Source organism: Perognathus longimembris, chromosome 17 (genome assembly GCF_023159225.1).
Source record: "Perognathus longimembris pacificus isolate PPM17 chromosome 17, ASM2315922v1, whole genome shotgun sequence".
Classification (NCBI taxonomy): Eukaryota; Metazoa; Chordata; class Mammalia; order Rodentia; family Heteromyidae; genus Perognathus; species Perognathus longimembris.
In genome coordinates, this window is record NC_063177.1 from 15996425 (window position 1) to 16013232 (window position 16808).

General features: G+C 44.6%; 1 protein-coding gene across 1 annotated transcript in view; it reads left to right on the forward strand.

Annotated features, from left to right (window-relative positions):
- Positions 1–15635: 15635 nt before the first annotated feature.
- The window catches only part of Mettl16 (methyltransferase 16, N6-methyladenosine), a 52433-nt gene continuing 51260 nt past the window's right edge, over positions 15636–16808 (forward strand). The window contains exon 1 of the mRNA XM_048365369.1: positions 15636–15768. The gene's annotated coding sequence lies outside the window, so the exon portion shown is untranslated. The remainder of the gene's footprint in view (positions 15769–16808) is intronic.

Consider the following 16808-nt stretch of genomic DNA (forward strand, 5'->3'; position numbering starts at 1 on the left):
TGTGTTCTAATCTTGCTTGCACAGCTGATTGTTGTAACCTTGTTCTTTGCCTTTATAAGCCCTGTGTAATCACAGCTCGGGGCTTCCTCCTAACCTCCGCTGTGTCGGTGGGTAGGACGAGGCCCAAGTTGGCAGCTCGTTAAATAAAGCCTTGCCTTGCTTTTGCATTTCGGAGTGTCTGAATCTCGGTGGTCTTCTTGGGGGTGGTCTTGCGACTTGGCACAACAGTGGCAAGAGTGCTTGCCTCGTATATATGAGGCCCTGGGTTCAATTCCCCAGCACCACATATACAGAAAATGGCCAGAAGGGGCGCTGTGGCTCAAGTGGCACAGTGTTAGCCTTGAGCAAAAAAAAAGCCAGGGACAGTGCTCAGGCCCTGAGTTCAAGGCCCAGGACTGGCCAAAAAAAAAAAAAAGCATTAGCTTGGCTAGGAAATCAGGCCATGACTTAATGACAATAAACTAGCAGGAAGTAGAAGAGGGCTCTAATCTCTGGAGGATAGAGATGAAGGTGGATTTTTAAGCCTCCACTGGCCTCTTAGGCTCAGTCTCTTACTTCTTGGATCCTAATGCATTTAGAGGGAAGATCGGTGCCCCTGAGACTGCTGTAATGGCTGGGAGATTTTTTTTGTCTTCCTTCCCTTTTATTTCTTTAGATTATGAATGTTTTATGTTAGATTTTGAATACTTGGTATAAACAAACATGCTTTTTTGCCTACTATTTTCCACTACTCTTCTGAATTTGCTCTGTAGTCATTTCTAGATATAGATTCCCCAGACAATAAGATGTTCATTTTGCTTTTTGTTTTCTCTTGTTTCCATTTCTTGGGCTTTGTTCTTAATGTGAAATGCTTTCATGTAACTTAAATGATTTTTTTCATTCATTTTGCTTCTATGATATATCCACTTGATGTGGTTATAGTTCAATTGTACCATGCATGGTATTCCATTATTGGAATGTACCACACAGTTTACACATCTGTCCAAGTACATTTGAATCCTTTACAGATTCTTACTATTTGATCCACACTGCTAAGAACATCTGGATGTTTACATGTTCTGGAACTCACATATAGGAATATGTATGCCCTGAAATGCAGTGATTGAGTTAAATTATTTTTCAGAGTAGTTGGGCCAATATACATCCCACCCATCATGTTTTGTTGTAGTGCATCTCCTAGAGACTTGTATTGTCCAGCAGCATCCTTAACTTTGGGTATCATACCTGTGACCTTAGGGCAGCTCTCCTGTTCCCAGCTAAAGCTCACACTTCCTTAAACACCCCAGGGAACTTTCTGAGGCATTTCTATGTACTCCTAAATTCCCAGCTGAACAACATTGGTCACAAGGGAGAGGAGGAAATGCCAGTTTAGGGATAGACTGGAGAATAGTGGGATCTTTTTTATTCCCCAGTCTTGGAGCTTGAACTCGGGGACTGGGCACTGACCCTGAGCTTCGTTTTTGCTCAAGGTTAGCACTCTACCACTTCCACCTTTAGCACTTTTAGCACAGTGCCACTTCCACCTTTTTCTGTTTATGTGGTACTGAGGCATCTAACTCAGGGCTTCATCCATGCTAGGCAAGCACTCTACCACTAAGCCACATTCCCAGCCCTATTCGGCTCTTTTATGTGTGCAAGTCACTGGACCCTCTTACTGATGGTCAGCTTACACAAGTTGCTACTAGGGCTCCAATCCTAAGTACACTGATACCTTGTCCCCTAGGATGAATGAAGATTAGTTTTCTCTCAATAATTCCCCCACAGCCTTTCCCATTAGGACACCATTTGTCTCCCTCTCTACATCCATGTTTCTTTAAGGGTGGCCCAAGTGACCGACAGCCAGGTGCATCCCAGAATGTACCTGGGTCAGAATCTGATTGGGTGCTTGTCAAAATGCACATTCCACAGATTGACTCTCACTCCCTAGGTACTGCTTGGGAGACTTCTGCTGAACACATTCCCTAGGTGACATGCACATTGGGATTTCAGAGCTGCTGCTTTGGGCACTGCTATCTCCAAGTAGGTTCAGACATGCTTCCAACAGCTCCTCTATAAAGAACAAGGCAAATCCCCTTTTCTCTTTCCCTTCCTTTTCTTCCTCTGCCTCTGCCAAGGATAAGGAAATGTCCTTACATTATAGAATCAGTGTATATAAGATATGCAATCCAATATTGTTCACAAGAAAAAGAAAATGAAGCCTGCCAACAGTAGCCCGGAAACCTATGTAATGGTACATCTTTTCAACGCAACACTATGCAACTAGTAAAAGTACCTTTGTGTCATTATTAGATATCAACTTTCACTGAATCTTTGTAAAAAGCATGTGAAGCAAGGAATGGTGTTGCACACTCATAAGCCCAATGCTTAAGAGGTTGAGGCAGGATGATTGTAAGACTGTTTCAAAAGCAATGTTAAATTTCAGTTTCCGGTATTGGCTTTTTTTTTTTTTTTTTGCCAGTCCTAGGGCTTGAACTCAAGGCCTGAGCACTGTTGCTGGCTTCTTTTTGCTCAACGATAGCACTCTACCACTTGAGCCACAGCACCATTTCTGGCCTTTTTGTATATATGTGGTGCTGAGGAATCGAACCCAGGGCTTCATGTATATGAGGTAAGCAGTCTTGCCACTAGGCCATCTTCCCAGTCCCTAATATTTTTTTGTTTTGTTTTGTTCTTTTGTCAGTCCTGGGGCTTGAACTCAGGGCCTGAGCCCTGTCCCTGGTTTCTTTTTGCTCAAGGCTAGCACTCTACCTCTTGAGCCACAGTACCACTTCTGGCTGTTTCTGTTTATGTGGCACTAAGGAATTGAACCCAGGTCTTTGTGCATGCTAGGCAAGCAGTCTACTGCTAAGCCACATTCCCAGCCCCCCAATTATTTTTTATTATTTATGTATTTTTTGGTACTGGGGATCGAACCCAGGACATTGCACTTGCTATGCAAGCACTTTGCCACTGAGCTACATCCAGCCCCCAATTATTTTGTATAACCAGAAAAACATAATGAAGTAGGGGCTGGGGATATGGCCTAGTGGCAAGAGAGCTTGCCTCCTATACATGAGGCCCTGGGTTCGATTCCCCAGCACCACATATACAGAAAACGGCCAGAAGTGGCGCTGTGGCTCAAGTGGCAGAGTGCTAGCCTTGAGCAAAAAGGAAGCCAGGGACAGTGCTCAGGCCCTGAGTCCAAGGCCCAGGACTGGCAAAAAAAACAAAAAACATAATGAAGTATTTTAAATTAGGAAATAAAACACAAATCACAAGTGTCTGCTAAAAGGACTTTGTTTAGATTATTCTGAGCTACAGTGTCCATCTACATTACCTTTATTTTATTTGTGGTGATGGACATGGAACCTAGGGACTTGTGCATGTTAGGCAAATACTTGACTACTGTTATACCCCAATTTTTTTTCCAGTCCTGGAGCTTGAACTCAGGGCCTGAGCACTCTCCCTGGCTTCCTTTTGCTCAAGGCTAGCACTCTACCACTTGAGCCACAGTGCCATTTGGCTTTTTCTATATACATGGTACTGAGGAATCGAACCCAGGGCTTCATGTATACGAGGCAAGCACTCTACCACTAGGCCATATTCCCAGCTCCTATACCCCAGTTTGTTTCCTTTGATATTCTTTTATTTTTTATTGTCAAAGTGATGTACTGAGGGGTTACAGTTATATATGTAAGGTAGTGAATATATTTCTTGTCAAAGTTACCACCTCCTCCCTCATTTTTCTCCCACCCTCCCTCCTCCCCAAACCCAGTTACTTTTTTTTTTTTTTTGCCAGTCCTGGGGCTTGGACTCAAGACCTGAGCACTGTCCCTGGCTTCTTTTTGCTCAAGGCTAGAGCTCTACCTCTTGAGCCACAGTACCATTTCTGGCTGTTTCTGTTTATGTGGTGTTGAGGAATTGAACCCAGGTCTTTGTGCATGCTAGGAAAGCATGTGGCAAGCTAAGCCACATTCCCAGCCCCCCAATTATTTTTTATTATTTATTTAATTTTTGGTACTGGGGATCAAACCCAGGAAGTTGCACTTGCTAGGCAAACACTTTGCCACTGAGCTACATCCCAGCCCCTAATTATTTTGTATAACCAGAAAAACATAATGAAGTTTTTTAAATTAGGAAATAAAACACAAATCACAAGTGTCTGCTGAAAGGATTTTGTTTATTCTGTAAGCCTTGATAGTGACAAACCAATGGTCAAAGCAAATAGGTTTTCTCTGTCTCCTGGTTCATGTCATCTGTCAGTCTCCAGTTGAGAGCCAGGTGGCACTTGTCACCAGATCAACCTCAATGTCAGAGGATCGCTGCAGTGCCAGGTCCCCTAAGGGCTGTAGAATGACTGGGCAACTAGCACCTCCCACATTGCCCAGCCTGCCTATCCACCTGCTTGCCTCCCCCACCCCCGCCCCATCCCCAAGAGCTGTCCTGTCTCGGGGCTCCCTCCCAGATAAGTGCTCTTCATAGAAGCTGCAGAAGTCAGCAGCCATCTTTGGGTCCAACAAGCACCGGCAAAAGATCCTGGTGTTTTTGTATTGTGCATGTTAGGCAAGTGCTTGACTGCTGTTTTGTGAATTGCTGTATTTGGTGTTCTTTCTCTAGGAGTGATTTAATGCTTAAGGTTATTCCCTTACAGAACTCAGCTAGAGTGACACAGGCATGAGTCTCCTAGCTTCCTCCATCACCCACAACATTTTAACAGGCTAAGTGACTCCCTTGCACCTGACTGAGTGGGTTGCTTTTTGGAGATTAGTCAAAGAGATCAACCTCCTTGGCTTGCATCAACCTTGCACGGGGGCTGAGGCACTCAGCAGCAGGAACAGCAGGGGTAGCAACCAATGCAGATGGATCAGATGGATCAAGAAGGCCTTGACCTTTCCAAGTGTGGGACATGTACTCAGGCTCCACAGCCAAACCCAGAATCTGCTGGTCCCCATGGCTGATAGAATGAGGCACCAAGACAACAGCAAGGTCACAGCTGCAGATGTTGTGAGGAGAATGCAGTGTCCTCTGTGATGTCATCTACTTCTGGTTGTATGATGCAGCCATTGTCAACACCTGCTGGATGATCAGCCCAGAAGAGATATTTAGCATCTTCACTGGCTCGAAATATCTCTCTCCCTTCCAGCTCTCTCCCTTTCTCTGTTGTTGGTCATGGGGCTTGAATTCAGGGCCTGGGCCTTGTCCTTGAGTTTTTTCCGCTTAGGGATAGCACTATACTACTTTGAGCCACAGTGCCACTTTCGGTTTTCTGGTGATTAATGGAGATAAGTCTCATGGACTTTCCTGCCCCTGCTAGCATCAAACTGCAATCCTCAAATCCCAGCCTCCTGAATAGCTAGGACTACACGGGTGAGACACCAGCACCCAGCTCACTCTCTCTCTCTGGCATTGGTGGTTGAACTCAGAGGCTGGGTCCCTGAGTTTTTGTAGTTGTTGTTCAAAACTAGCACTCTACTACTGCTTGAGCCACAGTTCCACTTCCAGCTTTATTTTTTTTAGTAATTAATTGAAGAGTCTCACAGAGATTCCTACTCAGACTGGCTTCAAAATAGGATCCTCAGATCTCAGCCTCCTGAGTTAGCTAGGATTAGACGAATGAATTACCAGCGCCAGGCTTTGTCTCTAATCTTTATCACACTACACTACTGCTCAGCATTCCAGTGGTGTCCCTGAGGGTTTTGGTGGCGATGCCTGCAACCTGGAAGAAGGACTCTAGACCGGTGTTCTGGGATGATGTCAGCATGGAAGGTTGCTGGCACCTTATAAGCCAGCAGCATGTCACTGATCTCAGAGAGAACCTCCTTGGGAAACACAGAGTGCACATTCTGTGGGAGATGAGGCAAGGAGCTCTAAAGAGCTGGGTTATCTTCTTCAGATGGCCTTGGGCATCATGGTAGTTTTTTGACCATCAGCAATTACAGCCTTCTAAGTAACGTGGGCACCTGCTGCATTGGTTTGAAGCCACATTGCCTAACTACCACATGAAGTGTTATGAAATATTAAGGAAGTGGTTGGACTTCCAGGCTGTCCTGTCTTCCCTGGGCATCACTGTGGTATGTTAGGTGATTGCCATTCATGATTTAAAGATGGTGTCTCACTCTCACAAGAACCCCTGGTTTCAACAAGTCTGTGACTCTAAATATCGATATTTTTAGCTTGGTGCTAGTGGCTCCACCTGTAATCCTAGCCACTCAGGATTCTGAGATCTGAGGATCCAGGGTCAAAGCCAGCCCAGCAGATAAATCCAAGAGACTTTATCACCAATTAACAAGCAAAAGGCCAGAAGTAGAGGAGTGATTTAAATGATAGAGCACCAGCCCTGAGTAAAAAGTGGGAACAATAAAAGCCATGTTGAGTGGCCCAGTTCAGTTTGCTGAGAATGAAACCAATGAGGTCAATTTTAGATCCCTTCACATGTGCTATCAAAAGTGTGCATGGGGGCTGGGAATATGGCCTAGTGGCAAGAGCGCTTGCCTCGTATACATGAAGCCCTGGGTTCAATTCCCCAGTACCACATATATAGAAAATGGCCAGAAGTGTCGCTGTGGCTCAAGTGGCATAGTGCTAGCCTTGAGCAAAAGGAAGCCAGGGACAGTGCTCAGGCCCTGAGTCCAAGCCCCAGGAAAGGCCAAAAAAAAAAAAAAAGTGTGTATGTATTTTACCTACAAGGTTTGCTATACTAACAGCTCCACCGAGATTCCTGACTTCCCAATTGCACCTGAAATTGCACTGGAACTGCTGAAGGCTGCAAACTTCCTAGATTGTTAAATAAATTATAATAAACTGTTAATTTTTTCAGTATTTAATACCTGTAGTTCAGTTAATAATTTTTTCACATTTAGCATGTTGCCTGTATGCAATTGAACTATAAAAAAGTTAATTGCAAAGCAGATTATCTTCTGTTCTTTGCATAGCAATCAGTTGAAATTTGTTTGCTATATTGACAAGGACGTTTTCTCAAACTAAGAAATAAACAAATAATGGCAATTCATAGGTCGATTTGCTTTATCCTTTGGATGTGACTTTTAAAATAGAACAATCATGATATAATAAATACTGAATGTAGGCATAAATGAACATGTCCTACAGATAAATAATGGGTCTAAGTATTTTTGTTTTTAGTGTTTTTTTTTAATATTTTGATCTTATGGCTGCTTCTTATAGCATTACTAGAGTTATACAAATAATTACATGGAAAACTTGTTTATAAGTTAGCCAAATTATTGATTTTTATAACTCAAAGGATTAAGAGTTGAAATTTCTTATGTGTTTTTTGATAAACTGCAGTATTGTTTTAAGTGTATCTTGTGTTTTGTTTATTGCTACAACTCAAGGTCTTTATTTAAGAGCAATTTTGGAAGTTATTAGGTACAAGTTTTACAGTAGTAACTGAACTATAGCCAGATGGTCAACAAGTAAACTACATAACTAAAAAAAAAGGGGGGGGGAGTGCAAACCTCTGAGTTTAAGCACCACTAAAAGCCTAGCACAATAAATTGAAAAAATTCAGGACACCAAAAACAAAGGAAATTCTTTTTTTTTTTTTTTTTTGGCCAGTCATGGGCCTTGGACTCAGGGCCTGAGCACTGTCCCTGGCTTCTTCCCGCTCAAGGCTAGCACTCTGCCACTTGAGCCACAGCGCCGCTTCTGGCCGTTTTTCTGTATATGTGGTGCTGGGGAATCGAACCTAGGGCCTCGTGTATCCGAGGCAGGCACTCTTGCCACTAGGCTATATCCCCAGCCCCCAACAAAGGAAATTCTAAGAGCATTTGATGACCGAAAGAAAATCAGTGAAGCATGGTAGGTGGTACAGTGGTATGTGCATATAGTCCCAGCTACTGAGGAGACGGAGGAGGAGGGTCACATTCTAAGGCTGGCCTGGGCACAAATCCAAGAACTTACCTGAAAAACATACACAAACATACACACATACACACACAAACCCTTGAGGGGGTGGGAATATGGCCTAGTGGTAGAGTGCTTGCCTCATATACATGAAGACCTGGGTTTGATTCCTCAGTACCACATATATGGAAAAAGCCAGAAGTGGCTCTGTGACTCAAGTGGTAGAGTGCTAGCCTTGAGCAAAATGAAACCAGGGACAGTGCTCAGGCCCTGAGTTCAAGCTCCATGACTGGCAAAACAAAACAAAACAAAAACCTTGAAAGCAGTCAGTTGGTACAGTCAGTTTGTTCATGCCTATAATTCATTCTAGTTTCTCAGTAGGCTGAGATCAGAGGATTGTGGTTTGACATTATCCCAGGCAAAAGATCACTTGGTGTGGTGGTTCATGCTTGTCATCTAATTCATGCTTGTCATCTAATTTTGGTGGGATGCATGTATAGGATTGAAGCCCCACGTGTGCAGAGGCCCTTGGCAGGTGCCATTAGTCCACACAGAAGCAAGAGGAAGATACCTTCATATTCCAAAATCTGGAACCAACAAAAGATTCACACTATGATTTTGTTATACAAAAATGAATTTTTTTTTTTTCCGGCTTGAACTCTGGGCCTGGGTGCTGTCCCTGAGCTCCATTTACTCAAGGCTAGCACTCTACCACTTGAGAGCCTCAGCACCACTTCAGGTTTTTTCCGTGAGTTAACTAGAGATTCTAGTCTCACAGGCCAGGTGGCAGTGGCTCACACCTGCAATATCCTAGCTACCCAGGAGGCTAAGATCTGAGGATTGTGGTTCGAAGCCAGCCTAGGCAGGAAAGTCTGTGAGATTTATCTCCACTTAACTACCAGAAAATCAGAAGTGGTAGAACGCTAGCCTTGAGCAGAAAAGCTCAAGGACAGAAGAACCCAGGCCCGGAGTTAAAGCCCCAAGACCACCACCAACAACAAAAACAAAGGAAACATAAGATACTTAGAAAATTAAGCAACTGAAATAGCAGCTGTGATGGTTTGCCTCAGATTCAGTACTTCTTTCCTTGAACTGGAGTTGTGGTTAAAGTGGCAAGCAACTGCCTAGCATGTTCAAGTTCCTGTGTTCAAACCTCTGTATCACAAAAAAATATATATATTAAAAAAAAAACCAGGGGCTGGGGATATGGCCTAGTGGCAAGAGTGCTTGCCTCGTATACATGAGGCCCTGGGTTCAATTCCCCAGCACCACATATGCAGAAAATGGCCAGAAGTGGCGCTGTGGCTCGAGTGGCAGAGTGCTAGCCTTGAGCAAAAAAAAAAAAAAGAAGCCAGGGACAGTGCTCAGGCCCTGAGTCCAAGCCCCAGGACTGGCAAAAAAAAAACCCAAACCTGAAAAAAAATTAACTGATCTGGTGTGTGTGTGTGTGTGTGTGTGTGTGTGTGTGTGTGTGTGTGCGCGTGCTTCTTTTTTTCTTTTTGTGCCAGTCCTGGGGTTTGACTCAAGGCCTGGGTACTGTTTTGAGCTTTTTTTTTTTTTTTCTCCAGGCTAGCACAGCTCCACTTCTGGCTGTTGTTTTTCTTGTTGTTGTTGTTTTGTTGTTAGTTAATTGGAGATAATGATCAGGAGCTGAGCTAGCTTCAAACCTTGTCACTCAGATCTCAGTCTCCTGATTAGCTAACATGACAGGAGTGAGCCTCTGGCGCCTTTTTTCTTTTCTAGTAGTTTGGTGTAGCTAGTAACTGAAGAAGAATTTCCAGTGACATGAACAGCAGTGAGTGTACAAGGTACCACACAGGCCCTCTGGAGCCCTGACCCCTGACCTCTTTCCACAACTCAAGAGTGTGGATTTCTCCGGCATATTGAGTTGATCCTGAATATTTGAGCAGTGCACATTTGGATATTACTTTTCTTGAAGATTATTCAGATTTCTATAGCACAGTCCAGGACTGTTGAAACTTTTAGGACCAGGCATCTGGAGTTGGCTATAAACTTTCCTTCAGGGTTATTTGGTTTAGGCCCATCAGGTTTGGAGACCATGTGTCCATCTTGAATGATTTTTTCACTGTGCCATCAGAAACTTTCTTCAAATTCTATGTTGTTTTATTGTATGAGGCAATTTAAAAGCTGCTTTGGGGCCTTGCAGATGCTTTCAATCAGAGTCAACCCCACCACTGTGTTCTTTAACTTTGCTACCCACAGCAATCCCTGGGACCATATCTCCTTCAAGCTGTTCTCAAATAAACTTCTAAAGAGAGCAGAAAACTTTTGTGCTCTGATCACTGTAGAAAAAGGTTTTGTTTTAAGGGTTTCTGCTTTCACCGGATTATCCCAGGACTCATGTGCCAGGGTGGTCACTTTACATGGCATTGGTGGCAAGTCCATCTATGGAAAGAAATTCGAGGATCATAAAACATACAGGCCCCAGCATCTGGTCCATGGCAAATTCCGGACCAAACACAAATGGTTCCCCATTTTCCATTTGCAGAGCCAAGACCAATTAGTCGGCAAGCCATGTGGTTTTGGACATGTGGAAGCCATGCGGGACTTTGAGTCCAAGAATGGTAAGACCAGCAAGGTCACCAAATCTGATATGTTTGACTTGGTTTACCATAACCACCAGACCAATTCCTTCTGCAGCTCAGGAGAGAGCACTCTTCCACCACATCTGCTTGCCATGTCCTGTGATCTCACCACATGCAGTTCTTTGCATCTTGTATTTCCCTTATTCCCTTCCAAGTCTAGCTTGATTGCAGAGTTAAGCTTATGATTATAAATAAAATCTAAATAAAGTGGCTGGGAATATGGCCTAGTGGCAAGAGTGCTTGCCTCTTATACATGAAGCCCTAGGTTCGATTCCTCAGCACCACATGTATAGAAAAGGCCAGAAGTGGCGCTGTGGCTCAAGTGGCAGAGCACTAGCCTTGAGCAAAAATAAATAAAATCTAAATAAGAAAAAGCTATTTTGCTGGGCCTACATCTGGACACTTGAAACCCCTTTGTCTATGCTCTTTGATCTGAGCTATTCTCTATTGTAGTCACTTTACAATCACCTTAGGCTCCAGGAAAAACAGGAATCAAGGATAAATATCTTGGGAAGGGAGCAAACCCTCAGGTCATGTTATCAGTCAAAACCTCAAGAAACTACACTCCAGGCCACTGGTTCTTGCTCCTCTTCTCCAGGGGAAAGTTTCTCCAAGGTCAAAGGAACTCCTCCAGGGACAAAGACCGATAATGGTCAAGCAGACCACATGCCTCTGTTTTAATTCCCTGCCCCAAATTCTTCCTGAGACCACTATCTGTACCTCTGAAGATGGCTGAAACGGATTGCAGTGCTATTTTGCCATGGCTGCCATGAGATAAATCTCTCCTTTCTCTCTCTTTGACCGTTATCTATTTGGCATATGGTTTGAGTGGCAGGACCTGGAACTCCTGGACTTTAAGCCTGGGGGCTATAGAGCCATTTCACATAAACATAGCTTTGAACAGGCAGCTTAGGCCAGTCTACAAATTCAACATTTCCAGCCTAGTTCAAGCCTAGTACTGCAATCATGTGAAATGCCTAGATGGTTGGCTTTTCCATTGTGAAGTCACAGACTTCAGTTTTCTGCGTTGTCCTGGCAACTGATGTAAAACAGTGTTTTAGAGATAGCTCAGACCAGTTTGATGATTTACTTTTCCATTTCTACCCTAGGCTCTTGACTATGGGAGCACTAAACATGTATATTTAAATACAATCCTTCTTCATAATTATTCTGATTTCTCTATCATTTGACTTGATCTTGAATTCTTGAAAGTTATATGGTTGTTTATCTAGGATTAGATATAACTGATCTTTCTGATTATTCCTGGTACTACAGCATTGAGTTATTGCTAGGCTTTTATTTCTTTCCATTTCCTTATGAATAGTGCAGTATCATTCTTTCCAATGAAAGCATAGAATTCCATTGTATATATACCACATTTTTGTAATAGGGTCCCTCCAAGGAGGGGACCACAATGTAATGGGGTCTGCGGGGGGGGGGGGGGAATCCCCCATCTCTCCAAGAGTCCACCACTCAGAGACAGTTTCAAGCAAAAAGATGGGTTTATTGGGTAAGTAAAACATATACTGGGCTGGGAATATGGCCTAGTGGCAAGAGTGCTTGCCTCGTATACATGTAAGCCCTGGGTTCGCTTCCTTTGCATCACATATATACAAAAAGGTTAGAAATGCCACTGTGGCTCAAGTGGCAGAGTGTTAGCCTTGAGAAGAAAAAAAAAAGCCAGGGACAGTGCTCAGGCCCTGAGTTGAAGCCCTAGGACTGGCCCAAAACAAAAAAGTATACTGACCAGCCAGTGTCATGGCCCAGACTCGGAAGCTGGAACCGCAACCTTAAAAAGCAGGCTGGGGGGCTGGGGATATGGCCTAGTGGCAAGAGTGCCTGCTTCATATACATGAAGCCCTGGGTTCGATTCCCCAGCACCACATATACAGAAAATGGCCAGAAGTGGCATTGTGACTCAAGTGGCAGAGTGCTAGCCTTGAGCAAAAAGAAGTCAGGGACAGTGCTCAGGCCCTGAGTCCAAGCCCCAGGACTGGCAAAAAAAAAAAAAAAAAAAAAAGCAGGCTGGCCAGCCAGGGCCCCAGCCCAGACTTGGGAGCTGGGACCAGGTGCCCCGGGCCACGTTCAGGGTTGGGTTATAAAGGCAAATACCACATGGTCAAGCCTGCCACATGCAGGTGGCCAATGAGGTTACAACACTTACAGAGCATGCCAGGTCACACGCAAGTGGCCAATGGGGTTACAATCTGCCTTATAGCAACTGTTTGAACCAACCTATCATTTTAGTTAGACTTGGTGCACAGATTTGGCAGGGCTCACATGATGCAGGTGGATATGCCTACTCCTGGGAGGGCACAGGTTTAACCTTGAATGTTCCACAACTCAGGTGGTCAAGCAGTTTACATAATCTTATCACAGCAAAGGGGAGCTTCCTCCGGTAGGGCGGGGGACAGCTTAGTGAAGATGGTGTGGGCTACTGCTCTCTTTAACTAATCTGAGATGGAGTCAATCTGACACTCCTCAACAGCCAATGATGGCGCTGGCCAGATCTGACCTCCATATTACACCACGGCCATTTCCTCTTTCACCTTTTCAGAAGGAAATACAAAAACTTGTAATCCAGACTACCAGGAAGGCTGGGTAATATAATGAGATCTAGTCTTAATACACATACATACATACATACATACACAACAACAAAATAACTACTGCAATAATTAGTACCAAAAGTCATTTCAAACTAGAAAAACTTCCCACTACCAAAGGAAAAACTAAAAACATTAAAACCCCAAAAACACCTTTTCTATGTTACATTGGTGGCCTTTGCCATGCCTTCGCCAACTGAAAAGTACCTTGGAACTACCTCTTCCCTTTTATCTAGGCTGGCCCTTTGGCTTGCTTTCACCTACAGAATATTGTGGAAGTGTCATTTCTTTTTTTTTTTTTTTTTTTTTGGCCAGTCCTGGGCCTTGGACTCAGGGCCTGAGCACTGTCCCTGGCTTCTTCCCGCTCAAGGCTAGCACTCTGCCACTTGAGCCACAGCGCCGCTTCTGGCCGTTTTCTGTATATGTGGTGCTGGGGAATCGAACCTAGGGCCTCGTGTATCCGAGGCAGGCACTCTTGCCACTAGGCTATATCCCCAGCCCGAAGTGTCAGTTCTTGACATAAGACTTAAAGGCCTAATGACTTTCACTTTTGCCCTTTTAGAAGCTTCAAGTCAACATGTAGGAGTCTGGCTGCCCTGTTTAGGAGATTGTACAGAAAAGCTACACAGAGGTTGGATCTGAGAGTACAAGGAGGGTCTTTACACTTTCAGCTGAGGCAGCTCCTAACTTATGTCCTAGGGTCATTAAAAAGGACAGCAAAATAGACTAATCACAGCTCAGATTGCACAACTGTGAGTAAATAAGATAGTTCTGTCAACTCACAGATTTTATGATGGTGGTTTGTTGTGCAACACCTGAAAACACCTCAGCTTTTCTTGAGACACTACTGGTACACTCAGTTCCATGTAAGACTTCTGCTGAAGTCTCATTCCTTACTCTGCTCTCTCTACTGTCATGGCAACCCTTTTCTAGAAAATTTTGCATTAATTTCTAGGACACACATAAACCATTTTTGTTTGCTTTGTTCTCATGGTGGTTAGGGTCTAACCTAATGTGCTAAAAAAGCACATTGTGCTCTCAACTACTCTATCAGTTTTAATATTAGGAAGTTATTTAGTTCTAGCTTATTGGTTGTATACCTTTTTTTTTGGGAGGGGGGTCCTGGGGCTGAGGGAGATGGAATCTAGGACCTTCAGCATTCTAGGCAAGTGCTCAAGTCTGAGCTACATTCCCAGCCCTAGTTGTCAGCCTTTTGAAGTCATTAACTTTCATATCTCAGCTATAAAATGGGGAGACTATAGCTCACTCTACTTACTAAAGGCTAAACATAAGAATAATCAGGTTGAAAAGAAAATGAAAGGTATTAACTTAGATTCAAGAAGCCAGAAGGGAAATACAAAAAAATGAAGCCTTGATGCCATCTGAATATGTTCCACAAAAGGCATGGCACTGGTTGCTCATGCCTGTAATTCTTAGCTATTCAGAAGCCTGAAATCTGAGGAACATGGTTCAAAGCCAGCTCTGGCCTCTGTCCCTCCGTGAAGTTAAGGTCAATCAGTTAACAAGAGGTCCAAAATGGTGTTGCCCAAGTAGCAGAGTGCCAAACTTGAGGGAAATAGCTAATAAGCCTGTGGTGAGTTCAAGCCCCAGGACCGGCACACACACACACACACACAGCTTTAAGAAACGACCTGACATCTTCAGTTCTTTGGGAAGGACTTGGACTTCTCCCCTCTTGGCCTGATCCTTTTATGTACCTAAAGATGGAATATGAAGGATTCCTGTCTTATTTCCCTAGGTCAAGCAAGACACCAGGCACAGGTGAGCAGGCTTGATCACATGCCTGTCCGTGGACAGGTTATTCCAATCTGGGCCTGGCCGAGGACATCACCTTTGGTCCCCACGGGACAAGAGCCCCTTAAACTAGGTAGAGCATTCTACTGTGGACCTGGCCAAGGTCATCGCCCAGAGCCCCCGGGGCCCCCAAGAGATCCTAACCATTTTCTATTTTCTGCTTCCTTGTTAAACCCTATGTAAGCCCACCCCCAAATCCCGTCCCTGGCACAACCTCCAGTCCCGGGGTGAGGGAGGGGGGAGGCCTGTGCCTCCCTCAGTAAAAAGCCCTCTCCTGTTGACGATCAAGCCCGGCCTATTCCTTTTCCGTTCTCCTCCATTTTCCTAACACTTCCTCTGTAACGAGTTTGCTTTTCCAGCCTCACAAGAAGTTTGACTTATGATGATTAAAGGTGGCATCGTTGATAGAGACCTGTTACACACAAGCAACAACTGCCCGCCATCAAATCCAAAAGTCTCTCTTCCTCATCCTCAAACGCACCCCACGAGCCCCCGCCACAGTCTAAGAAAAGATGATATACTAAACCGGACTGGGGCCTAGAAAGCACAAAACCATCACAAAAACCAATAAACCAAAAACGAAGTTCTCTAGCAGACCGCAGGCTAGAGGCTGCCCGTAACCGCAGCCGTCACACTCACACCTTCAGGTCTAAAGCGTCGGCAAGCTCCAGTTATCGCGATAACAAGCCCCCTCGTCCCGCCTCCACCAGCTAAGTCAGAGGTCACGCGAGAGTGACTAGGCCAATCACGAGGCCAGATGGCTCCCCAAGATGGCGGCGCGCTGGGAGCGTAGCATCTGCGTTTCTAAGAGCTGGGCGCTGCTGGGATTAATATTTTGGAGTTGAACGAGCCCCCGCCAGAGCCGTCGTCGTTGTCGAGCGGGAACACCGGCCTCAGAGGTGGGTCACTTGAGCTTTAGGCGGGATGCGATCTTGAATGATTTAGCCCAGGGGTCCTCGTCGGATTTGGGGCCCGTGAGGTGCTGACTTGGGGGTCGGGGGCGGGTGTGTTCGGGTGGGCTGGTGGGCGGAGCTGGCGATGGGAATGGAGGCTGGGATTGAAGGAGAGACCCTGGAGCTGGAATGTGCTCCGAGGTTGAGACATCTGAAAGCCGAAGCGGGAAGACTACTGAGGAGGAAGGAGCAGAGAGCTGGGGGCAGGGCAGAACTGGAGGGAAAAAGTCCAATTTATGGGGGAGGTCGAGGAGAGAAAATGGAGGCCAGGGTCGGCAAGGGTAAGATCTACTGAGAAGGAATTCGAAGTTCCAGAAGCAGAATTTGACCGTTTTCTTGGCTTACTTGTTAAAGGGGGGCGAAAAAAAGGGTTGAGGTTCCAAGGAAACCGAAATATGGAAACGAGAAAGATCAAAGAAGATGGAAGCATTCGTTTTCCGAACCGCTGCTACTACTTTAGCTTTCTGAAGTGACTGGTCAACTAGAAGGAAAGGTGCTTTCCCTTGGGTTGGGCTTTTTATTTTATTTTATTGAGACTTAAGAAGGGGACAGACTGCTAAATCACAATGAGAATGCTATGTTTCAGTAGTATATACCGTGAAAAGTGTTTCATAGCACTTTAAGTCAACAACTAGTTGAGTGCTTATTTGCCCAGGCTCTGTTTAAGGCAAAGGGATGTAAATAGTGAAAAATGAGACATTTTGCCTTTTTTTTTTTTTTTTAGCTTACTGGTAAGGCAGATCATATGTATGGAATGTTACGTGGGTAGATTTTGTGTGGAAGACAGCTAGACAGGGAACAGGAGCTTGTTCGCTCTGTGTATTTACATGTGATGTTAATAAGGTAGGTGATGTTTGACTAAAGGCCTGCTCAATGTCTGTACCTGAGGTGGAAGAACAACCCATGAAGACTGAGTACCAACAGCAAGAGCAAAAGTTTTTTTTTTTGTTTTTTTTTTTTGGCGGGGGGGAGTCCTGGACCTTGGG